This window comes from Eptatretus burgeri, chromosome 17, assembly GCF_056783735.1.
Source record: "Eptatretus burgeri isolate ZD-2024b chromosome 17, Ebu_testis_v1, whole genome shotgun sequence".
Taxonomy (NCBI): domain Eukaryota; kingdom Metazoa; phylum Chordata; class Myxini; order Myxiniformes; family Myxinidae; genus Eptatretus; species Eptatretus burgeri.
In genome coordinates, this window is record NC_140977.1 from 50,389,016 (window position 1) to 50,410,329 (window position 21,314).

At 42.2% G+C, this 21,314-nt stretch overlaps 2 long non-coding RNA genes across 8 annotated transcripts; one reads left to right on the top strand and one right to left on the bottom strand.

The window, feature by feature from the left end:
• Positions 1-1,367: 1,367 nt before the first annotated feature.
• LOC147010072 (uncharacterized) lies at positions 1,368-12,583 on the top strand. Of its 7 annotated transcripts, none has more exons than XR_015052916.1 (10): positions 1,368-1,559; positions 2,451-2,618; positions 3,708-3,924; positions 4,539-4,681; positions 5,423-5,504; positions 8,459-8,660; positions 8,961-9,878; positions 10,994-11,082; positions 11,890-12,060; positions 12,201-12,583. It is a non-coding gene; the product is annotated as an uncharacterized LOC147010072 (long non-coding RNA). The 7 variants fall into 7 exon arrangements; XR_015052919.1 differs by having other exon boundaries at positions 9,042-9,878; XR_015052918.1 differs by having other exon boundaries at positions 8,490-8,660.
• LOC147010073 (uncharacterized) lies at positions 4,028-5,190 on the bottom strand. The gene is made up of 3 exons (XR_015052923.1): positions 4,846-5,190; positions 4,534-4,618; positions 4,028-4,276 (listed from the first exon to the last, which is right to left on the bottom strand). It is a non-coding gene; the product is annotated as an uncharacterized LOC147010073 (long non-coding RNA).
• Positions 12,584-21,314: the final 8,731 nt, after the last annotated feature.

Here is a 21,314-nt window from a genome sequence, read left to right on the forward strand (position 1 = left end):
TATAATTACATTTTAATAAATGTTTAAAGAGGTTTAAATATATAATTACATTTTAATAAACGTTTAAAGAGGTTTAAATATATAATTATATTTTAATACATGTTTAAAGAGGTTTAAATATATAATTACATTTTAATAAACGTTTAAAGAGGTTTAAATATATAATTACATTTTAATAAACGTTTAAAGAGGTTTAAATATATAATTACATTTTAATAAACGTTTAAAGAGGTTTAAATATATAATTATATTTTAATAAACGTTTAAAGAGGTTTAAATATATAATTATATTTTAATAAACGTTTAAAGAGGTTTAAATATATAATTATATTTTTAATATATGTTTAAAGAGGTTTAAATATATAATTACATTTTAATAAACGTTTAAAGAGGTTTAAATATATAATTATATTTTAATAAACGTTTAAAGAGGTTCAAATATATAATTACATTTTAATAAATGTTTAAAGAGGTTTAAATATATAATTATATTTTAATAAACGTTTAAAGAGGTTTAAATAAATAATTACATTTTAATAAACGTTTAAAGAGGTTTAAATATATAATTATATTTTAATATATGTTTAAAGACGTTTAAAAAAAGATTAATAAATTCCGGGTTTCACCGCGATGTTACCCATCGCCTGTTACACCACCCGACCGAACATGTTACATTTGTTATTGTTCCTGTTATTTACTCCTCCATAACCCTCTGATAACCAGTAAGTTTGATTTCCCACTTTGTTTGATCGTCACACAGACGGTAACCATGGTATCTCACTGCTCTCTGCGCGGTCGGGATGAAATGAAATGAATAATATATAAAAAAAATGACCGTTTTTACAGCCATTTTTCCCTGCTGCACAGGGGTTTGGCTTTTTCTTGAGGCAATGTTTTATGGCCGGATGCCCTTCCTGACGCCAACCCTGGTCGCCTCTTACGACACACAGGGATATGGTACACCTATTCTAACCGGGGCATACACCAGGACCAGTACACGCACTCATTTTGCCGACCTCGGAAGGATGACAGGCTGAGTCAACCCCCTGGTGTTAATTCAGCAGCCAACGGGGCTTGAACTCAGGACCCTGGGATCCCAAGCCACCATCCTAACCACGAAGCCAACACGAGGCTTTGATGAAATAAAATGAGAAAACGGGAAAATGACGAAGGGAAAACTGATCCTCTCTCACGATCCGAATAGAAATCGATTAATTTTTTATTTAAAATCCATGTTTCCCAAAATCAATATGTAAGGAAACGTCATCAGTGTTTTTGTTTATTCGATACACTGTTGTTGTTGATGGTAACCATGGAGATGAAGCCCCGCCCCCTCCCATTGTGACACACAAAGCTTTGTTGTTCCAGTTCTGAACGTCGTTGGTTTGAGCGGGTCGTGTGGCCGTGTTGTTCCACTTGTCGTCCACGACGTTCGAACCTTCTGGAGCTTTCTCGATTGTAAGAACCATTTCTTGTAAACTTCCAGAGAAGGAAACACGATGTGGTGTTGTGGAAAGAGGAGGAAAAATACAAGGAGGAACGAAGAGGAGAATCCTGAGGTAATAATTATAATTGGTTTATCGATAATGGGCCTTCACTTACTGTTCTGTCACTAGTTTGATTCGTCACATGTGTAAATAGTTGACGTGGGAACTCGATCGGGTTTTTCTTTTCTTTCAAGCTGTCGGAACAGATCTTCGTTATTCATTCGTGATTCTTTCACTGCCGATTAAATCCGAACATTATCGACTGTTCCTGTTCGTTGTTCACTCGTCCATCAACATAACCATTGTTCAGGGTAAACGGAACAATCTAAATAAACGTGGAGAACCAGATAAACCGTCCGCACCATCATCCACGGAGTGAGTTACAGTTACAGTAACAATAACAACCAATTGGGAATGTTAAAAGATAACAAAATAAATCCATGAAAGAACATCGAACACTCATCACTCACGTCAGATATTTACATTTTATACTCTTTACCAACAGTTCATGGTAACAAGTTAACTTCACCGTAACAACGATGAATGGTAACCATCTAACGTGGGATGAGTTCATTTACAAACTTTACAACCTTTTACTTTCACATTTATTTAATTTATTAATGGTTGTATCTGATTTGGTTGGACACAGCAGCACAACAACTCATAGATCAAATCACACAACCGAACCTGGACATGACAAACCTTTGGGGGAAGTCTACATATTACATACACAAAAATACCAACAATCACCTCAAATTCACCCTCCCCCCCCCAGCCCTCCCTTTTATCCAAACAAACAAAATAGTAAAAATGAGTTTTGATGTAAAACCATCTTTGGAATGCCAAGGGTGAAGGATTTTTCACCATTTTGATCAACCTGTTGGTTTATTCATCAAGATCTTGAGTTTGAATGTTTAATTTACTCATCACATGTGGTTTGTGTGTTCCTTACTAATCCCGTAGATCGAAGATGTTGAGATGGAAAACAATTCTTCAGCTCCTTCGTCTTCACAGGGGGAGAGAGTTGGTGAAAAAAAATCAAAACCTTTCCGGAAGATCCGGAAGTGGTTCAGCAAAGGGAGGAAGTCAAGAAAGAACAGAGAGGAAGAAAACAATTGTGAACAATTAAAAGTATGTTGGGTTAGAGGGTGTGTGTGTGTGTGTGTGTGTGTGTGTGTGTGTGTGTGTGTGTGTGTGTGTGTGTGTGTGTATGTGTGTGTGTGTGTGTTTGTATGTATGTATGTGTGTTTTTGTGTGTATGTGTATGTCTGTGTGTATGTATGTGTGTGTATGTGTGTGTATGTGTTTGTGTGTATGTGTGTGTATGTATGTGTGTGTATGTGTTTGTATGTGTTTGTGTGTGTTTGTGTGTATGTATGTGTGTGTGTGTGTGTGTGTGTGTGTGTGTATGTATGTGTGTGTGTGTGTGTTTGTATGTGTTTGTGTGTGTTTGTGTGTGTTTGTGTGTTTGTGTGTATGTATGTGTGTGTGTGTGTGTGTGTGTGTGTGTGTGTGTGTGTGTGTGTGTGTGTGTGTGTGTGTGTGTGTTGAGGGGGTGGGGGAGGTGCGATGGTGGAGGTTCTGCTTTATTTAGGGGTTGAAGAAGCAGCTCCTTGTATGATCGTCCATTTTGGTTTTTCAGGCCAAGTTGCCATTGCTGAGTCTTTCATGAATTTTGAAAATCTTGCACTTTGGTATTCGGGTTCAAGATCACGTGTTGAACTCATAAAAATAAAGGTTAAAGATGTTCAACATTGTGATGATGTTTGATCTTTTATTTAACCCTTTATTATTTCAAAAAGTGTTTTTGTTTTAAAATTGAGAAATTTTGATATCCAAGACGAACACAACATGTGGAAATCCACAAGAACATTGAACAATTCTATCTTTGGTTAATGGTTTCTGGTAATTTCTTGTAAATATCTCTCACTCTTATCCCCCTCCAAACCCCTTCATTTTACTCCACACTTCTCACCAGTTGATCATTCCCTTTTCTTTATTTACCTCTATTTACCTACTCACCTTTTAAAAACTCTCAATTCACCTCCACATCACACACCTGAATCGTACGTGAATATTTGGTCAAATATCAATCATCAAGTATCACCAATTATGAATATCGATGATGCTGCGATTGTTCATGTTTCTGGATAGAAATAGTATATTTCCACACAAGTGTTCCACGACCATGAGAGTGATTTCTGTATTTTGCGATTACAGGTGGAATCAAACATAATAGAGAAGGAGAAGAAGAAGGAGCATCTGCAGAATCTCACCTGTTCCATTTGCCAAGACATCGCAGTTGCTCCACACAGGTGTCATCCCTGTGACCACTTTTTCTGTGTGTGGTGCCTGCGAGAAATGTACCGTCACCGCTTGGGATGGTCCCGCTGTGCACTCTGTCGAAGTCGCATTGAACAGTTGATGTTCTGCTGAGGTAACCGTCAGTGATGGAACATTACCAGTTGGTGTTTTTACAACTTCCTTGTTTATTATGACAAGGCTTGTATTTATTACTACATTAATGAGAAGATAGCTGGTTGTACTTCACAAACATATTGCACGGGTATCTGTGATTCTCAGTGAGGATGTTAAAGTAAGTGAAACACAAAAAAAGGATCTTTTATAAGTAGAAGTTGTAGTTGCAGTAGTAGTTGTTGAAGTTGTCGTCATCGTTGTAGTAGTTGCAGTAGTCGTCGTCGACGTCGTCCTTTACTTTAAAGGGTTCTTCCCATCTCACCGTTGGAACTGCTATGTTGAAGTTCCAAGTCCTGTTTCTTCCTCTTCATCTGCGGGAAAGACGAGTTTTTAAAACAGACATTTTTATAAATAAACGGACGGACACTTTTGTTCCAAGAAAATAGATTATTTCCTCATCACATAAGGAGTTCTCCAGTGTTGTTTATAATTTATCTTTTCCAGGTTCTTTGCTTTTCCCAGTGGATATTTTTCTCTCATTCATTTGTGTTTCACAATCACTCAGGTTTTGCTGAAAACAATATTCAGAGAACATTCGTTCCGTGATTTATTGCCACCTGTTTCCCACCTCAGACCTTGACAGAGACGCTCGGGCGAGTTTCCCGGACGAGTACTTCGCTCGGTATGTTGAAGTCACACAATCGACACATCACCTTGGAGGGGGGTGCAGGGACGACCTGAACACGTTTCTTGCATATCGGTGGTATGTTCTCAAGGTGAGGTCCCATTAGAAAAATAAATGTTTTGGAATATTTTGCACAAGATATTTGATGGAGGAAGAGGTTTACTGATTGTGTTTTTATAATTTATTCGTTTGTTTAGGAAAGTGGAAAATCAGACCGTGAGGTGTGCATATTAATGTGGGGATGAATAAACATACCTGGGACAGACGATGTTGGTTATACAGATGAAAGAAATGATTCGAATTGCCACGAGCTTCACCATTAGGTGATGATGAACAACCAGCCATCTTCAACTGGAGGGAACAGCACGAAGGACAAAATAAAAGAGAAACTCGTGCCTCATTCACACCATGAACGGTCCCACTGCTGGAACACTTTTCTGTCTCATTCCAGCAGGTGGAACAATTGCTTGGTTTGGCATAAAATTCCCATCATTTCATCATCATGCTCCAAGGTCGAGATAACACCGAGGAAGACAATGAGTGGATGGAGGGAAGGTCAATCTTGGTTTCATTTTAAGACTGAAGAGGTTTTTTTCGTCATTCAGAGTGAAGGCTCGTGAAAGAGAAAGAACGGAGAATGAATCAAGACACAACTGAACAAAAGGAACAGGAGAGAGAGAGAGAGAGAGAGAGAGAGAGAGAGAGAGAGAGAGAGAGAGAGAGAGAGAGAGAGAGAGAGAGAGAGAGAGAGGTTGGTAGGGGGCACCAACGCCAGGGTTCATTTGTTCATTCCATCTCACGTATCCACTATCATTTATCTTTTGACCCACAGCGGAATACCACAAGACTGAGACTGCAAGAATGAAATGACAGTGAATGAGGTCAAAATGGAAGATAATTTTATTTCCCATGAGGTACGTTTTTGATATTTTTTGATTATTTCACATCATTGATTTTTCAGGTGTTTAAGGAAGGTGTTTGTGAATTCCTATTTTTACCCTCGCCAGAGGAGAGGACGTCGGGTTTGGGTTCGTTTTTCTGTTTGTCACGTGAAAAATATTTTTACCAAGTTTGTGGGTCTGCAGTATCTCTTTACATGGAAATGTATGAGAGCAGTTCTCCATAAAGCTGTGGACGAAAGCTTTGTGTGTGGTCAGGAGCTCAGGTGGGCTGAGGAAGCACCTTGCAGGATGGAGGATTCCCAGTTGGCGACTGGTTTTGGAGGCCAGGTTAGAGATGTGGCTTTCCCCGGAAAGATCATGGCAGATAGTGAGATTCAGAAGCTTGAAGGAAAGGACTTCTTTCAGAGGATTATTGAGAACGTTGATTGTTGGGGGGGGGGGGGCTTCTAAACGGTCATTTCGGATAGACATAGTGAGAGTGTGAAATGAAAACCAGCAAAAGAACAGGGCCCAGAACACCAGCTTGAGGACCTACAGTCTGGACAGGAAGAGGGGATAAGAGAACTCTATTTAGGGCCATTCATTGGCTGTGACAAGAGAGGAAGTCTGTGAGCCATGTGGGGAGATGGCCTTGGATACCATGGGAAGATAGTTTGGTGAGCAGGGCAGGGTGCCAGACTGTGTCAAAAGCACGTGATATGTCTAGGGATACGGCTCGGATTTCCTGTCTGGCAATGAGGCCCTCCATCCATTGTTGGGAGAGCAGAAGCAGCATATCCAGGGTAGAGTGACCTGGTCTGAAACCAAATTGATGATCGGAAATCAAGCCGTTGGAAAAGAGGAAGGATTTAACATCTGAAGCGAGGATGGATTCCATAACCTTGCTCATGATTGGGAGAAGGCTGATTGGTCTGTCATTGCAGGGATATGTTTTTGCACCTTTTCATGCAGTGTGGTAATGTTTGCTGATTTCCAAGCAGATGCCAGATGACCTTGAGCAAATGTGAGGGTGAATAGAACAGAGAGAGGGTGAGCAAGAGCAGAGGAGCAGGTTTTTCGGATACATGGGCTGATGCCGTCTGGACCGGTTGCAGAATCTGAGTCAAAGTTTGAAAGCAAGCTCTCCACCTTGTCAGGAGAAAAGGACACACAGTCCAGGGACAGCTCACTGTGACTGGGTAAGGTGGGTACAGAAAGCGATGGGTTTGGAACACAAGATTTAGAAGCAAACACAGAGTTTCGGCATTCAGCCTTTATCACGTGCATTGTCAGCTGTGCGGCCATTTGAGGTAAGGGAGGGGAGGGAGGGGGAACATACACCAGAAACAGACTGAACCAGATGCCAACAGGTTTTGGAGGAGGGAAACAGGCTTGAGAGTTCAGACTTGAGATTTAAAAGATGTTGTTTTGTGGCTCTCCTGAGGGTAGACACGCTTGTTACGAGCTTTGTGGAAGGAACCGAGATTGCCTTCAGTTGGATTAGCCTTCCATGAGGTGAAGACAAGTTGTTTCAGGACAACTGCCTCGCCACAAGCTTCAGTGTACCATGGGCGGGAGGAAGGGTAGGACAACTGAAGACGAGATGGGATAAATCTGTTCATTTTGAGATCCTCGTGGAGGATCTTTAAGTCTTACACACGTTGTTGTTCTTCATCATCTTCTTGTGCACTTTTTTGTTTCACAGCCTACCGTTTTCATCGAAACTTCCCGAAACTTGGCGTATATATATATATAAAAATACCCTGCGCAGATAGTAACCATCTCAGATTTTGAAAATTCCTCCCAGAAAAAAAAGTTATGAATTCAAAATATCTCTGCAAATGGAAATCGCCTTAAAAATTATCGCCGAAAATAGGCAAGCTTTTTGAATGCTGTTTGCGAGAATCGAACAGGGCATTAGCAGAGATGAGTTACCGCACATATGATACATCACTATGACGTCCTCTCACTTTTTTATGACGTCATTCCTATTTTTTGACATTTTTTGTTTCACAACCCAGAGTTTTCATCGGATCTTCGTGAAACTTACTGTGTATATGCAGAAAGCCCACGCGCAGGCAGGAACCATCTCTGATTTTGGAAATTCTTCCAAGAAAAAAAGTTGACGTCATAATATCGCCGCTGATGGTAATCGCCGATACCATTATGTCCGAAACTCGGCAAGCTGTTTGAATTTTGTTTGCGGGAATCAAGCCGGGCATTAGGACAGATAATTTATCGCAAACCTGATACATCACAATGATGTCATATTCGTTTTTATGACGTCACCCTTAAGAGGATGAGGACCTTAGCTCATTTGAGCTGTGAGAGGGAGAGAGAGAGAGTGAGAGAGCGAGAGAGAGAGAGAGGTAGAGAGAGAGAAAGAGAGAGAGAGAGGGGGGAGAGGAGGGGGAAAGAGGGGGGAGAGAGAGAGAGAGAGAGAGAGAGAGAGAGAGAGAGAGAGAGAGAGAGAGAGAGAGAGAGAGAGAGAGAGAGAGAGAGAGAGAGAGAGAGAGAGAGAGAGAGAGAGAGAGAGAGAGAGAGAGAGAGAGAGAGAGAATTTCTCAAAAAGAAATTCCCAGGACGAGTTGATGTCGGGGGAAGTGAAGATGGGAGACCAGTCTAGATTCTAGAAGCTTGATGGCTGCTTGAAGTCCCTGCCAGTCGGCCTGAGTGAAATGCCAGACTCCACGGTGCTGAGGAGGTTCTGTCGTAACAGCCAGAGAGATGTCTACTTTGACAAGCATCTGGTTAGATGAACCGATTGAAGCGGAGGGAGAACAGGAGATATTTTGATGGATCTTGAGATAACGTTCAATATAAAGTTGAGTCTTGAGATAAAGTGGCTTTTGCAGTTGAAAGTGAGTCTGTTCATTTCACTTTTATATTTCGTGTATATTAATGATATTTATATATTTTTGAATAACGATTGACTGAAGATCTTTGGGACTTGCGTTTGAGCCCATCGTCTCATTAAATAACACCAGGTGGGTTGATTCAGCCTGTCTTCCTTCCGAGGTCAGCGAAATGAGGACCAGCTTACTGAAAACAGGGGCAATGCATCAGTGGCACCGCCACACTCTCAGCATTGATGCAACCAGCAGCCACAGGCTGCATATGAAATAATGACTCAAATTGATGTAAGACCCAAGGTGGAGCTTGGACATAAATCACACGTGGGACAAAGAGGTGAGGATAATGCACTTTCAAATCGATTTACAAGAACGTTTGTAGATAATGAAAAGGGAGAAAAAGCAAATGGGATTCAAACCTGGCATTGCCGTATCATGAGCCTTAAGATCAGATGGGAATGATGAAAAGGGCCAACCGTCTTTGATTTGCTTTTACTTCAGATAGTTAGTTAGTTAGTTATTTACTTACTTACTGAATTTGCATTACTCAACCAAGTTGTTATGTCTTGCAACACTGATAGTAAATTTATCACCACCATTGCTATCTCCAAGATTGTCATTACCCTTGGAATTCCAGGATGGAAGCTGGGATTTTGCTTTTGGTTCCGGATTCATCTGTGGTTTGGTGCATGTGTTGTGGTTCCTTGTTGGTGTGAAGGTGGATGCTTCAGGACCACGGAATGTTCCATTCAGTCTTAAAGACTTGCAAGTGGAGATGAGTATATGACATCTGGTGGTGGCGGCGTGTACACACACACACACACACACACACACACACACACACACACACACACACACACACACGCACACATATCTTGATTAACACACGCACGATGATGATTTCTACACATATCTTATTCATGACATATTACACATATTCCACAGTTCCACACACACAGACACACTCACACACACACACACACACTCACACACACACACACACACACACTCTCTCACACACACACACACTCACACACACACACACACACACACACACACACACACACACACACACACACACACACACACACACACACGCGCGCGCACACACATCTTGATTAACACACGCACGATTATGATTTCTACACATATTATACACATTATATCCACACATATTTGATTTGTGATCATGCATCTCTGATTCATGACATATTACACATATTCCACAGTGAACCCTGAAATGTGGTGGGTTTCAACCAATTGTGGGCAATCTACTATGTTCCGATTTTGTTATCGTGGGTTTCTTTTCAAGCAATCATGGCTCTTGAGCTGAGATGAGTCATCATTTGCGGCTGGCACCTGCGTGCAGTGGCGGATTAATGCACAGGCACGCAGGACCCGTGCCTTGGACCCAAGATCAACGTGGGCCCGGAAAGAGGAGTGAGGGCCATGCAACCTATGCACTGCATGGAGCCCCCAGATAACATGGGCCCACACAACCCATCAAGGGGACCCGGGGGTGGGATCTCACTTTTCTAACAAATCACATCAACTTGTGAGTACATCAAGGGAATACTTCATCTCAAAGAACGACAGCACTGTGATGTAATGAATCGATTGAAAATATTTTCCCTGATATTTAACTGGACAGGACTATTACAAAATTAGGGGATGAGTTGAGGTTTTTAGGGAAAGCAAAATGGAATAATAACGACGTTTAATGTCCACAAATACAGGAATAATCACAATATAATTTGTACAATTCCTCATGTTAATACATATCAATATTGTTCAACAAATCCACACGTACATGAGGAGATGACATGTGGATGTGGCGGCGTGTGTACACGCACAAACACACGAACATTAATCTTCATTTACACGTGGACATGCACAATTGTGATTCACAGCTCTGTTAAGCGGTTCTGAAGAAGGTTTTTTAAAATTGTTTTCTCAGTTAAACTAAGATGGTGACCAGACCACGTGACTGATGACATCAGAAATTTAATTCTTGAATCACATCGTCGATCAGATGTATGAAGTTTCAGATTTTGATTCAACTTCTGGCTTGAATACCACTTCACCGATGATGTCATGGTTATCACCTGATATACCCCATGGGGAGATGATGACATGTGACGAGTTAAAAAAATTTTGTTGGATGGTTTTGGGGAAGAAGATGTCCAAATTTTTTCCTTTCATACATTATTACTGCCATAGCATGTGATGTATGACATCAGAGGTATCAATAAATTATTCTTCCTGGGGGTCCTTCGTTATCCTTCATTATTGGAAGCTCCAAGTCAATTCCAACCAATTTTAAGATCCAGTGAAGTAGCGAAAGCGACTGTACACCAGTTTTAATCGCTGTATGTTCTTGTGTGTAATCATTGAGTCCAAAGTTAAAAATATAAACGTGCTTCCAATAGAATTGGTTACTTGGGGTTGCAGAGCCACGTACTCGTTACTTGCTGTTAGAAATGGTGAGACTCAACTTTGTCGTCACTCACAGACACTCATCCACATGTTTGGAGGGGATGTTTTGCTTGATGCTTGAAGGGACTCCCCTCTTGAACAACCTTTGCTGTCATACCTGCTTTAATTTTCACGTCATTGTCTGCCAGGATACGACGCAAACAGAACAGATTCCCAGTGTTGTTTTTCACTCAGGGTACCCCCAATGTGTTTGCCGAGTTGATGGACACCGTAACCTCAGCAGCGATGTTGCCATGCACTACACCCAATGACACAACCTCCTGGTAATCCACTCTACCTTTCTACCACATGTTTTAGATTTTCGATTCATTTCACTTGATCAAGGGTGATAAATAAAATATTTACCTTTGATGAATCGGTCTGACAGCCAGGCAGAGCAGAGTATGCATCGAGAATACAAAGGAAAATGCATAAATCCATTGCAATATGAGAAAGGGAATGCAGTGAGGGGAAAACCCATGTGGGTGGGATGGTAGCAGCATTATTAGAGATCGGGAGTGAGTGTAGGAAAAGTAATAAGGTGGTGATGGACATCATCAGTCTTGGGAAAAGTGGAAGGGAAGAGCATGAGTCCACTCAGACAGTTACACACACTACAGAAAGAAAAGTAGTATCAAGGATGGAAGGTGAGCATTCAGTTTGGCCTTGTAGAGGTTAACCAGGTGAGAGTTTTTGTAAGACCTCAATGTTGGGGTGGCGAAGCATTGTTGGAGCTGGGGATGGATGATTAGACATGGGTGGGAGATGGTGGGTGGAATAAGATGATTGAAAATGGAGTCCACCGATCTTCCTGTGTTGGTTGCACGCTGACAATGACTCGGCCTCCAACCAAGAGAGGTTGATGTGTGATAAAACCATGCATTTGTGTCGAAGTACGAAATGTGCTGAAGACTCAGTGAAAGAATCCACCATGATAATGGACTTTCCAATGGAGTTTTGATATTACTGAAAATGGAATACATTTGTGTTGGAGTATCCCTTGTGAAACAATGAGTATTCCTCGATATTAAGAGGAACCAAAGTAACGGTATCCTTAACCTTTCTTCCTTTTGATGCTTGGTGTGTCCAAGGTGTTAATTTCCACACTGAAGACCTTGGAAGGAACCTTGAAACACAAAGAAATCCAGAACTTTGGGATTTCTCATCCTCTGCTGGGGAAAGGACACAAATAACCTGGAGAATAACCTGGAGAACCAAAATAATCAGCACAGGGATGGGGTGTCTGGTTTTGTGTATGACAAGTGAGTATCAGTCTTGAATTTTTTTTTGAGACAAGACTTCAGTCACTGTTGAATGATACGTTTATACAGTAACTGAACTTGTCTGAAAGATCTCGAATGTTCACTAAATTGATTGCCATGTACATGGATTCTCGTTTCAGGATTTACAAGTATTCACTGCTGGAGAGGAAACAATCGAATCTGCAGAGCTCGGTGTCCAAAGGAAGTGCTTGATAACTTTGTTTGATTTTTCACAATATTTTCACGGATAAATGACATCACCTCAACAGTGGAATCCATTTTTTAGCTCGTCTCCGACGAAGTCGGGAAGAGTTTTTAAAGTGATGACGATGTCTGTCAGTCCCTTTAAATCCCCTAAACCCACTCCCCCCAACCTTCACCGAATGAAGCCCAACTATGCCAGACCTAAATTGGGAAACGAGCATCTGTTCCACTTGGGACAATTCATTTTCATATTTACCAATTAATATGAGTGATGGAAATAAAAGATCTTGAAAATGAAATTAAAGTCATGTCAAAACACTCAAGTTATACATCTAATATCCAGGCGTATTTACCACTTCAACTGATGTATGGTTGGCATTGTAATCAATGGCTGCATGTTTTACATTTGCTTGCAGAGATTGTTGAGGGACCGGTTTGTGGCACGGTGTTTTGAAATACGATGAGTCGTGCAAATCTGAATGAATGGAAGTGTTGCTTCATTTGATAGGCTTGATCTAAAAAATATCGGCCTCCCAACAATGGATGGAGGCCCTCAATGTCAGATATGAGATCACGGCAGTCTCTCTGGAAATATCTCATGGTTTTCATACTGTCTGGCATCCATCGAGTTGAGTCGAAGGGAGAAGCATTGCCATCCGTCCAGGTAAGGGGTTACACCCACTGGACACGACAATACTTTGCCAATGGCATCCAAGGTCAACTCCACACTTGGCTTCCTGATTTCCTCTCCTCTCGTCGTCAACGTGTGGCTCTCAACAGATCCTTTAATCTCTTCTCCTTGTCAAGGCTGCAGTGCTCCAAGGCAGTGTTCCTGGCCTCCATCTTCTTCCAAATCTTCAAAAATGATATCTCTGACTCTGGAAAATCCTCAAAACCCATTTGCTGACCCTCTCTTCAGACATTGACAAAATCACAAGATGGTCATGCACTTGGAATATGATTTTCATTCCTGACAAATATCATATTCACACGATCTCTCTCCGAAAGTACTGTTTGGTAACTGCCTCCACCCCCGTCCTCCCTCATCCACTTTCTTCAGAATCCTGTTGAGGAAGTTCAGTCACTGAAACTCCTGGGACTGGGCATCTTCCATGATTCTTCTTTTCTGCCTCCTTTCTGGTCTTGTGCCCTCTGCTCTTTCGTATTTTTCCCCCAGAGCACCCCCCCCCCCCAAGGTTTGTGTGGCACACACGGTCCATCAACAACCCCTTCTGTTGAGATGACCTAAATCCAGGATCACTGCTCACCTCTACTCATTCGTTCCTTTTTTTTCACCACCTGTGGAACCATCTTTCTCACTCAAATCAATGTCATTCTTCCCTCCAGGTCTTCAAAACAGCTGTTCACCATCACCCCCCCCGCACCCCCAATCCAAAATCATGATCTTTTCTGCACCCTTTCAATGACCCTAAACCCTCCCAAAAATTTTGTTCATGTATCCATCTTGTCCACCCTTTGCACTTTCCCTTATCCCTCATCGTTGCCTGTATCTCTTGTATGTCCATCTTGTCTCCATGTACTTTCTCCCTCCGTGATGTTGTTGGTGTTTCACCTTTATCCGACTTTACTTTCAATAAAATGATAAATTTAACGATGGGTAAGCAGCAGTCGAGAACATCATCCTTATGCACCACACCGTTGAACCTTTATTTAAAGTGAAGTACGTCCTCTAGAAATGGAGGTTCTTGAACTTTGATGACAGATGATTTGTGTCATTGAATTAATATAAAGCAAGCTGAAGCGACACAAAATGTCAAAGCCCCGATTGTCCCATCTGCTATCCTAAAAAGATAGAATATGTTTGTATGTATGTTTGTTCGTCCTTTATAGGCGGCCGAAGCGTTGGATGGAATGAGATGAAATTTGGCATGAGTGATCCTTGGGACATGAGAACAAACATCGGGGGATCAAGGTCAAAGGTCAAGGGGTCAACGTCACCGGGTCAATTTCATCCGATCGAGAAGGGACCAACGCCATTCGACAGATAATCAAAATTAAATGACACAGTTGATTGACGACATTCACTTCCGACTTCCGGTTTTCGAGTTATGACGTCCTAAATTGACTGAAACGTCAATTTTTCATGTTTGTTTGTCCTTTATAGACGGCCAAACCGTTGGATACAATGAGATACCAAAGCTGTTGGGGTTAGGGTTAGTTGTTAGGGTTATGGTTATCTAACGCTAACCCCAACCCCAACCCTAACCCTAACCCTAACCCGAACACTGCCTTTCCATTCCCTCCCCTCATTCCTTCCCCACCCTACGGGCGGGTACTGTCTCGTTGTTTTACTAATTTTGCTGAAGGAGTTGAAGGGCTGGCCCATATGTATGTATGACAAAAAGTGGCCACCAGTCTTCCAGTTGGTTACCATCTCTGAGAAATGGTTGGGGACACGTTCAAGTAACAAAATGGCCACCAGTTGGCCATCTTGGATCTGATCTCGAAATAAAATGATGTGTGCACGTGAGCCATCATTCTTTATCTGTGTGACAAGTTTGAACAACATTGGTCATGAAAGCAAAGGGTTGTGAGGTCATGTTTTCTGGGATTCTCCCAAGATTAGGAAACAACATAGAAATTATGAGCAGAGCGATAGAGGACAACCAATGTGCTTGCTTGCTTGAGTGCTTGCTTGAGTGCTTAAGCCACTTGGCGAGCTCTCCACAACAAACTCACCAACTGAACACACCCTGAAAACTGGAGGTTTTTGGAAGTATGATGAAAGTGATTTGTGTAATAGAGTGTTTAAATATATAATTACATTGTAATAAACGTTTAGAGGTTTAAATATATCATTATATTTTAATAAACGTTTCAAGAGGTTTAAATATATCATATTTTAAAGAGGTTTAAATATATCATTATATTTTAATAAACGTTTAAAGAGGTTTAAATATATAATTATATTTAATAAACGTTTAAAGAGGTTTAAATATATAATTATATTTTAATAAAAGTTTAAAGAGGTTTAAATATAAAATTATATTTGAATAAACGTATAAAGAGGTTTAAATATATAATTATATTTTAATAAATGTTTAAAGAGGTTTAAATATACAATTATATTTTAATAAATGTTTAAAGAGGTTTGAGAGAGGAGGCGAGTGAGGGCTGCACATACTGGCACTCACCAACGGGCACGCACCTACGGGCCCGCACGAGTTTATCTATAATTCCAGCAATCTCTGTGTGTGTGTGTCTGTCTGTCTTCTGCGACCGCCGTTTCTCGACGACTACCAGTCCAATCTGATTGAAACTTGCCAGGAATATTGCCGGGGACCCGCGGATGTGCCTTTTCAAGGTTTGATATCAATTGGACGAGCGGTTCCCAAGTTACGGCCATTTTATTGCTTTTTTCAGTGTTGGAAAGGTGTATATATCGCAGCTGAAGTGTTGTTCCACCTTATCATGCCATTTTTTCCAAAGATATCTCAGAATAATGATAACAGCATATTTATAATAATAATAATAATCGCACAATAATTGGCAGTAATAAAAAGAATAACGTGATACAATGACCAATGTCTGTCAACCAATAACGACATGTATTGTCTGTCAACCAACCAATCATGACCAATAACGTCTGTCAACCAATGACAGGACACGGTGCTATGAAGTCACGAATGACGTCACAATTAACATTTATTTATTTATTTTGCACGATTGACTTCACAATTCTTCTTCTTCGTTTGATATGACGTCACAATCGACGCTGGGCACCTGAGTATGTGCCTTTTCAAGGTTTGATATGGTTCTTCATCCATTTCACCTGTGTCCCAAGTGTTTCCCAATGTTTGAAAGCTGTTTTTTTCCCAAGGTTTGAAATAATTGTTCAAATTATCAATTAATCCCAAGGTTTGAATTTTCCCAAGGGAAACAGCTGTTTCCCAAGGCTTTGTAAGCTGTTTTTTGCAAGGTTTGAATTAATTGTTGTGCTTGGTAGACATTTGTGAATACATTTACAGAGAGAGGGGCGAGAGAGGAGGGGGGAGAGGGGGGGTAAGAGAGGGGAGGGAGAGAGGCGGTGGCGAGAGAGGAGGGGGAGAGAGGAGGGGGAGAGAGGGCGGCGAGAGAGAGGGGGACAAGAGAGGGGTGAGAGAGAGGGGGCTTCACAATTCAAGAGAGGGGGAGAGAGGAGGTGGCGAGAGAGGGGGACGGGAGAAGGGGTGTGAGAGGGGGTGAGAGTGGGGGTGAGAGAGGCGGAGAGAGAGAGAGAGGAGGGGCCTGAATATAAAATTATATTTTAATAAACGTTTAAAGAGGTTTAAATATATAATTATATTTTAATAAACGTTTAAAGAGGTATAAATATATAATTATATTTTAATAAACGTTTAAAGAGGTTTAAGATATAATTATATTTTAATAAGCGTTTAAAGAGGTTGAAATATATAATTATATTTTAATAAACATTTAAAGAGGTTTAAATATATAATTATATTTTAATAAACGTTTAAAGAGGTTCAAACATATAATTATATTTTAATAAACGTTTAAAGAGGTTGAAATATATAATTATATTTGAATATACGTTTAAAGAGGTTTAAAGATATAATTATGTTTTAATAAACTCTTAAAGAGGTTTAAATACATAATTATGTTTTAAGAAACGTTTAAAGAGGTTTAAATATATAATTATAGTTTAATAAACATTTAAAGAGTTTTAAATATATTGTTACGGTTGTGGAAATTCACAAACCACCATTCAGGTCCCGTAGGTGAGATATCTCTGTAAGTACATGTGTAGTTAGCCCAAACCCGTTGTATGAGGGAATTTATGTGATCCATCCGGGCTGCGACGCTTTGAGTTAGCCATTTTTTCTGTTCTATCTTTTATTTAAAACAAACAAACAACAACCACGCCATCCCCACCACAGCGCCAACCACACTACAACCATGCCACCTCCACCATCTACGCCACCACATTTTCGCCACTCGCCATTCAGTAGGCCCTGTGCGGTTACGATCTCCGGGAACAAACAAAAACCAACAACGATGCTCGGGGGTTTTTACCGCCTGTTTCTCCCGTCGAAATTCTCTGTGCTCGGTGTGGGGGAAGTGCAATCCGAGCCGGGGGTCAAAGCTGAGAAAAGGTGGGGGCCTCTTTGTGGGGGAATAATTCCCTGGCTCTGAGCCAAGACTGACTCCCCTGGCCCCCGCATGGCGCGGGGTGGAGGGGGGGCCGAGAGGTCATGACCCCCTTCGAGAAACTTCTCCAAGAAGCTCGAAGGGAGGTGGGGCAGAAAACGGGTCGGAGCGAAGGGCGGAGTCCCGCGCTACAAAAGGCGGACAGGACGGACCTTGAGTTGTTGGTCAAGTGGTTGGTCGAGTAGTTGGTCGAGAGTTGGTCGAGAGTTGGTCGAGAGTTGGTCGAGTTGGTTCGGGTTGAGTTGGTTCTTCGAGGTTTCCTGTCTGCTTGTCTCGTCGGGGGAAGAGTCCTGTGCCCGCAGCTTGGCGAGCGTCCTGTCGCGAAGGCACGGACGGGAGACGCGACAGCGCCGGTTGTGAAGTGGACCTGCGCGTCTGGACGAGGAGTGCCGGAGAGGGTTCGCCGGCCGCGAGAGAGGTCGGGGCCAGGCACGACCACGCTGACGGTTGTGGGAGAGGGGCTCACCGGCCACGAAAAGGGAAGTCGCGACTTCTTTTTCCTTTTTCCTTTGCTTTTTGTGTAAATGTCTGTGGGTGGCGCCGTCCGTGAAGTCGTATTGTTTTAAGTGTTGCCGTGTGTTCGCGTATTCGGTCGTAGCTCTGCATTGTTGTTGTTGTTGTTGTTTTAAATTGATATTTGTACATTTCTGATTCTGTTTGGCTGTATATGTGTGCTCTGTGTCTGTGTGAATAAACTGCTTGTCTGAACTTGGTCCCCGTTTCGCTGCGTCCTTCCCTTTGTTGAATCTCCATCTTGCTTCACGTAAAGGGTTCGTAGTGGGCTAAATACGCCCAATAAGTAATCGGAACCGTCGAGGCCGACGATAACACTGCTCGGTTATCCCGATAGTACGGAACGGACCGCTTAAGCGGCCCATGTCCGGAGTCGACCTGCGGCGAGGTGCGATTGCCCGGTTTACCATCCGCGTGGGTACTTAGGTAGGTCGAGTTTGGCGAACAACCCTATCCCACGCGGGTGGCCGATTGGCACGATCGTGGTGAGGCCGAAAGGCCCACCCATGACTAGCTCCCGGCGTTAGTCTGAGAGGGTCACAACAGAATTGTCCGTCCGGTGGCTGACGTGCTGCGATTCGAGTTACGTGGCCGATCGCACGCCGGCGGGCGCAAATTCGCGACAATATAATTATATTTTAATAAATGTTTAAAGAGGTTTCAATATATAATTATATTTTAATAAACGTTTAAAGAGGTTTAAATATCTTTCTATAATTCCAGCAATCTCTGTGTGTGTGTGTGTGTGTGTGTGTGTGTGTGTGTGTGTGTGTGTGTGTGTGTATGTGTGTGTGTGTGTGTGTGTGTGTGTGTGTGTGTGTGTCTGTGTCTGTGACCGCTGTTTCTCGACAACCACTGGTCCGATCTAATTGAAATTTGCCAGATATATTGCTGGGGACCTGAGGATGTGCCTTTTGAAGGTTTGATATTAATCGGACAAGTGGTTCCCAAGTTATGGCCATTTATTTACCAACCAATGACAGGAACCGTTGCTGCAGCCATTTTATATCAACCAATGACAGGAAGCGTTGCTGCGTAGCCGTGGTCGATGGTGAACAGAAACTCAGCCGCGTTCGCCATTACGGGTTTTTCCTCTCCTCTCCTCTCCTCTCCTAAAGGCAAAATACGTTGGCGCTAATTGAATAATTGGCCATTAAAACTAAATTGCGAATTATCATTCCTGCGATATGCGAACTTCCGGATAGTGACGAGTCTGTATTCTTTCTCGATTTATCGACTTACTGTATACTTTCTCGATTTTCTTAAATACAATGCTCCAATCCAGTCAGTGACGATTACTGTATTCTTTCTCGATTTTTTTTCTTGATTTATCGACTGATTGTATTCTTTCTTTCTCGATTTTCTGAAACACAATGCCCAATCCAGTCGTCATTTACGACGGCGAAGGAACGGCCTGTCTGGTTGTTTGAAAGGTTTTTTTTTGCACATACGGCCACGCACGTACGGGCACTCGAGAGCGAAGGAACGGCCTGTGTGGTTGTTGTTTCTGGCTCGCGGTTTTAAAGTTTTTTTTTTGTTTTCTTTGCACGTACGGCCACGTATGTACGGGAACGCACCTACGGGCATGCACTAGTCAATCGATAATTCCAGCAATCTGTGTGTGTGTGTGTGTGTGTGTGTGTTTGTGTGTGTGTGTGTGTGTGTGTGTGTGTGTGTCTGTCTGTCTGTCTGTTTGTCTGCGACCGCCGTTTCTCGACGACCGCTGGTTCGATCTGATTGAAACTTGCCAGGAATATTGCCGGGGCCCCGCAGATGTGCCTTTTCGAGGTTTGATGTCAATCGGACGAGCGGTTCCCAAGTTACGGCCATTTATCTGTCAACCAATGACAAGATACGGTGCTATAACATCACGAGTGACGTCACAATTAATGTTTATTTATTTGTTTTTTGTGAATACATTTACAGAGAGAGGGGTGAGAGAGGAGGGGGAAAGAGAGGGGGCGAGAGAGAGGGGCGTCACAATTCAAGAGAGGGAGAGAGAGGAGGGGGCGAGAGAGAGGGGCGAGAAAGGGAGGATGAGAGTGAGGGCGAGTGAGGGGTGAGAGAGGGGCGAGAGAGAGGGGGCGAGAGAGGACTGCACATACCAGCACTCACCTACGGGCACGCACCTACGGGCCTGCACTCGTCTACGTATAATTCCAGCAATCTTTGTGTGTGTGTGTGTGTGTGTGTGTGTGTGTGTGTGTGTGTGTGTGTGTGTGTGTGTGTGTGTGTGTGTGAGACCGACGTTTCTCGACCACTACCGGTCCGATCTGATTGAAACTTGCCAGGAACATTGCCGGGGATACGCGGATGTGCCTTTTCAAGGTTTGATATCAATTGGACGAGTGGTTCCCAAGTTACGGCCATTTCATTGCTTTTTTTTCAGTGTTGGAAAGGTGTATATATTGCAGCTGAAGTGTCGTTCCACCTTATCATGACATTTTTTCCCAAAGATATCTCAGAATAATGATAACAGCATATTAATAATAATAATAATAATGATCGCACAATAATTGGCAGTAATAAAAAGAAGAACGTGATACAATGACCAATGTCTGTCAACGAATAACGACAGAGATTGTCTGTCAACCAATAATGACCAATAACCTCTGTCAACCAATGACAGGACACGGCGATATGACGTCACGAATGCCGTCACAATTTTTATTTATTTATTTTGCACGATTTATGTCACAATTCTTCTTCGTTTGATATGACGTCACAATCGACTCTGGGGACCTGAGAATGTGCCTTTTCAACGTTTGATATCGTTCTTCATCCATTTCAGCTGTTTCCCACGGTTTGAAAGCTGTTTTTTCCCAAGGTTTGAATTAATTGCTCAAATTATTAATTAATCCCAAGGTTTGAATTTTCCCAAGGGAAAACAGCTGTTTCCCAAGGGTTTGAAAGCTGTTTTTTCCCAAGGTTTGAATTAGTTGTCCAAATTATTAATTAATCCCAAGGTTTGAATTTTCCCAAGGGAAACAGCTGTTTCCCAAGGGTTTGAAAGCTGTTTTTCGCAACGTTTGGATTAATTGTTGTGCTTGGGAGACATTTGTGATTACATTTACAGAGAGAGGGACGAGAGAGGAGGGGGGAGAGTGGGTTAAGATAGGGGAGTGAAAGAGTAGAGAGGAGGGAGTGAGAGGGGAGGGGGAGGGAGGGGGCGGGAGAGAGGGGGGATAAGAGAAGGGTGAGAGAGAGGGGGCATCACAATTCAAGAGAGGGGGAGAGAGGAGGTGGCGAGAGAGGAGGACGGGAGAAGGGGTGTGAGGGGGGGGGGTGAGAGGTGTGGGGGTGAGAGAGGGGGAGAGAGGGAGAGGAAGGGCCTGTATATATAATTATATTTTAATAAACGTTTA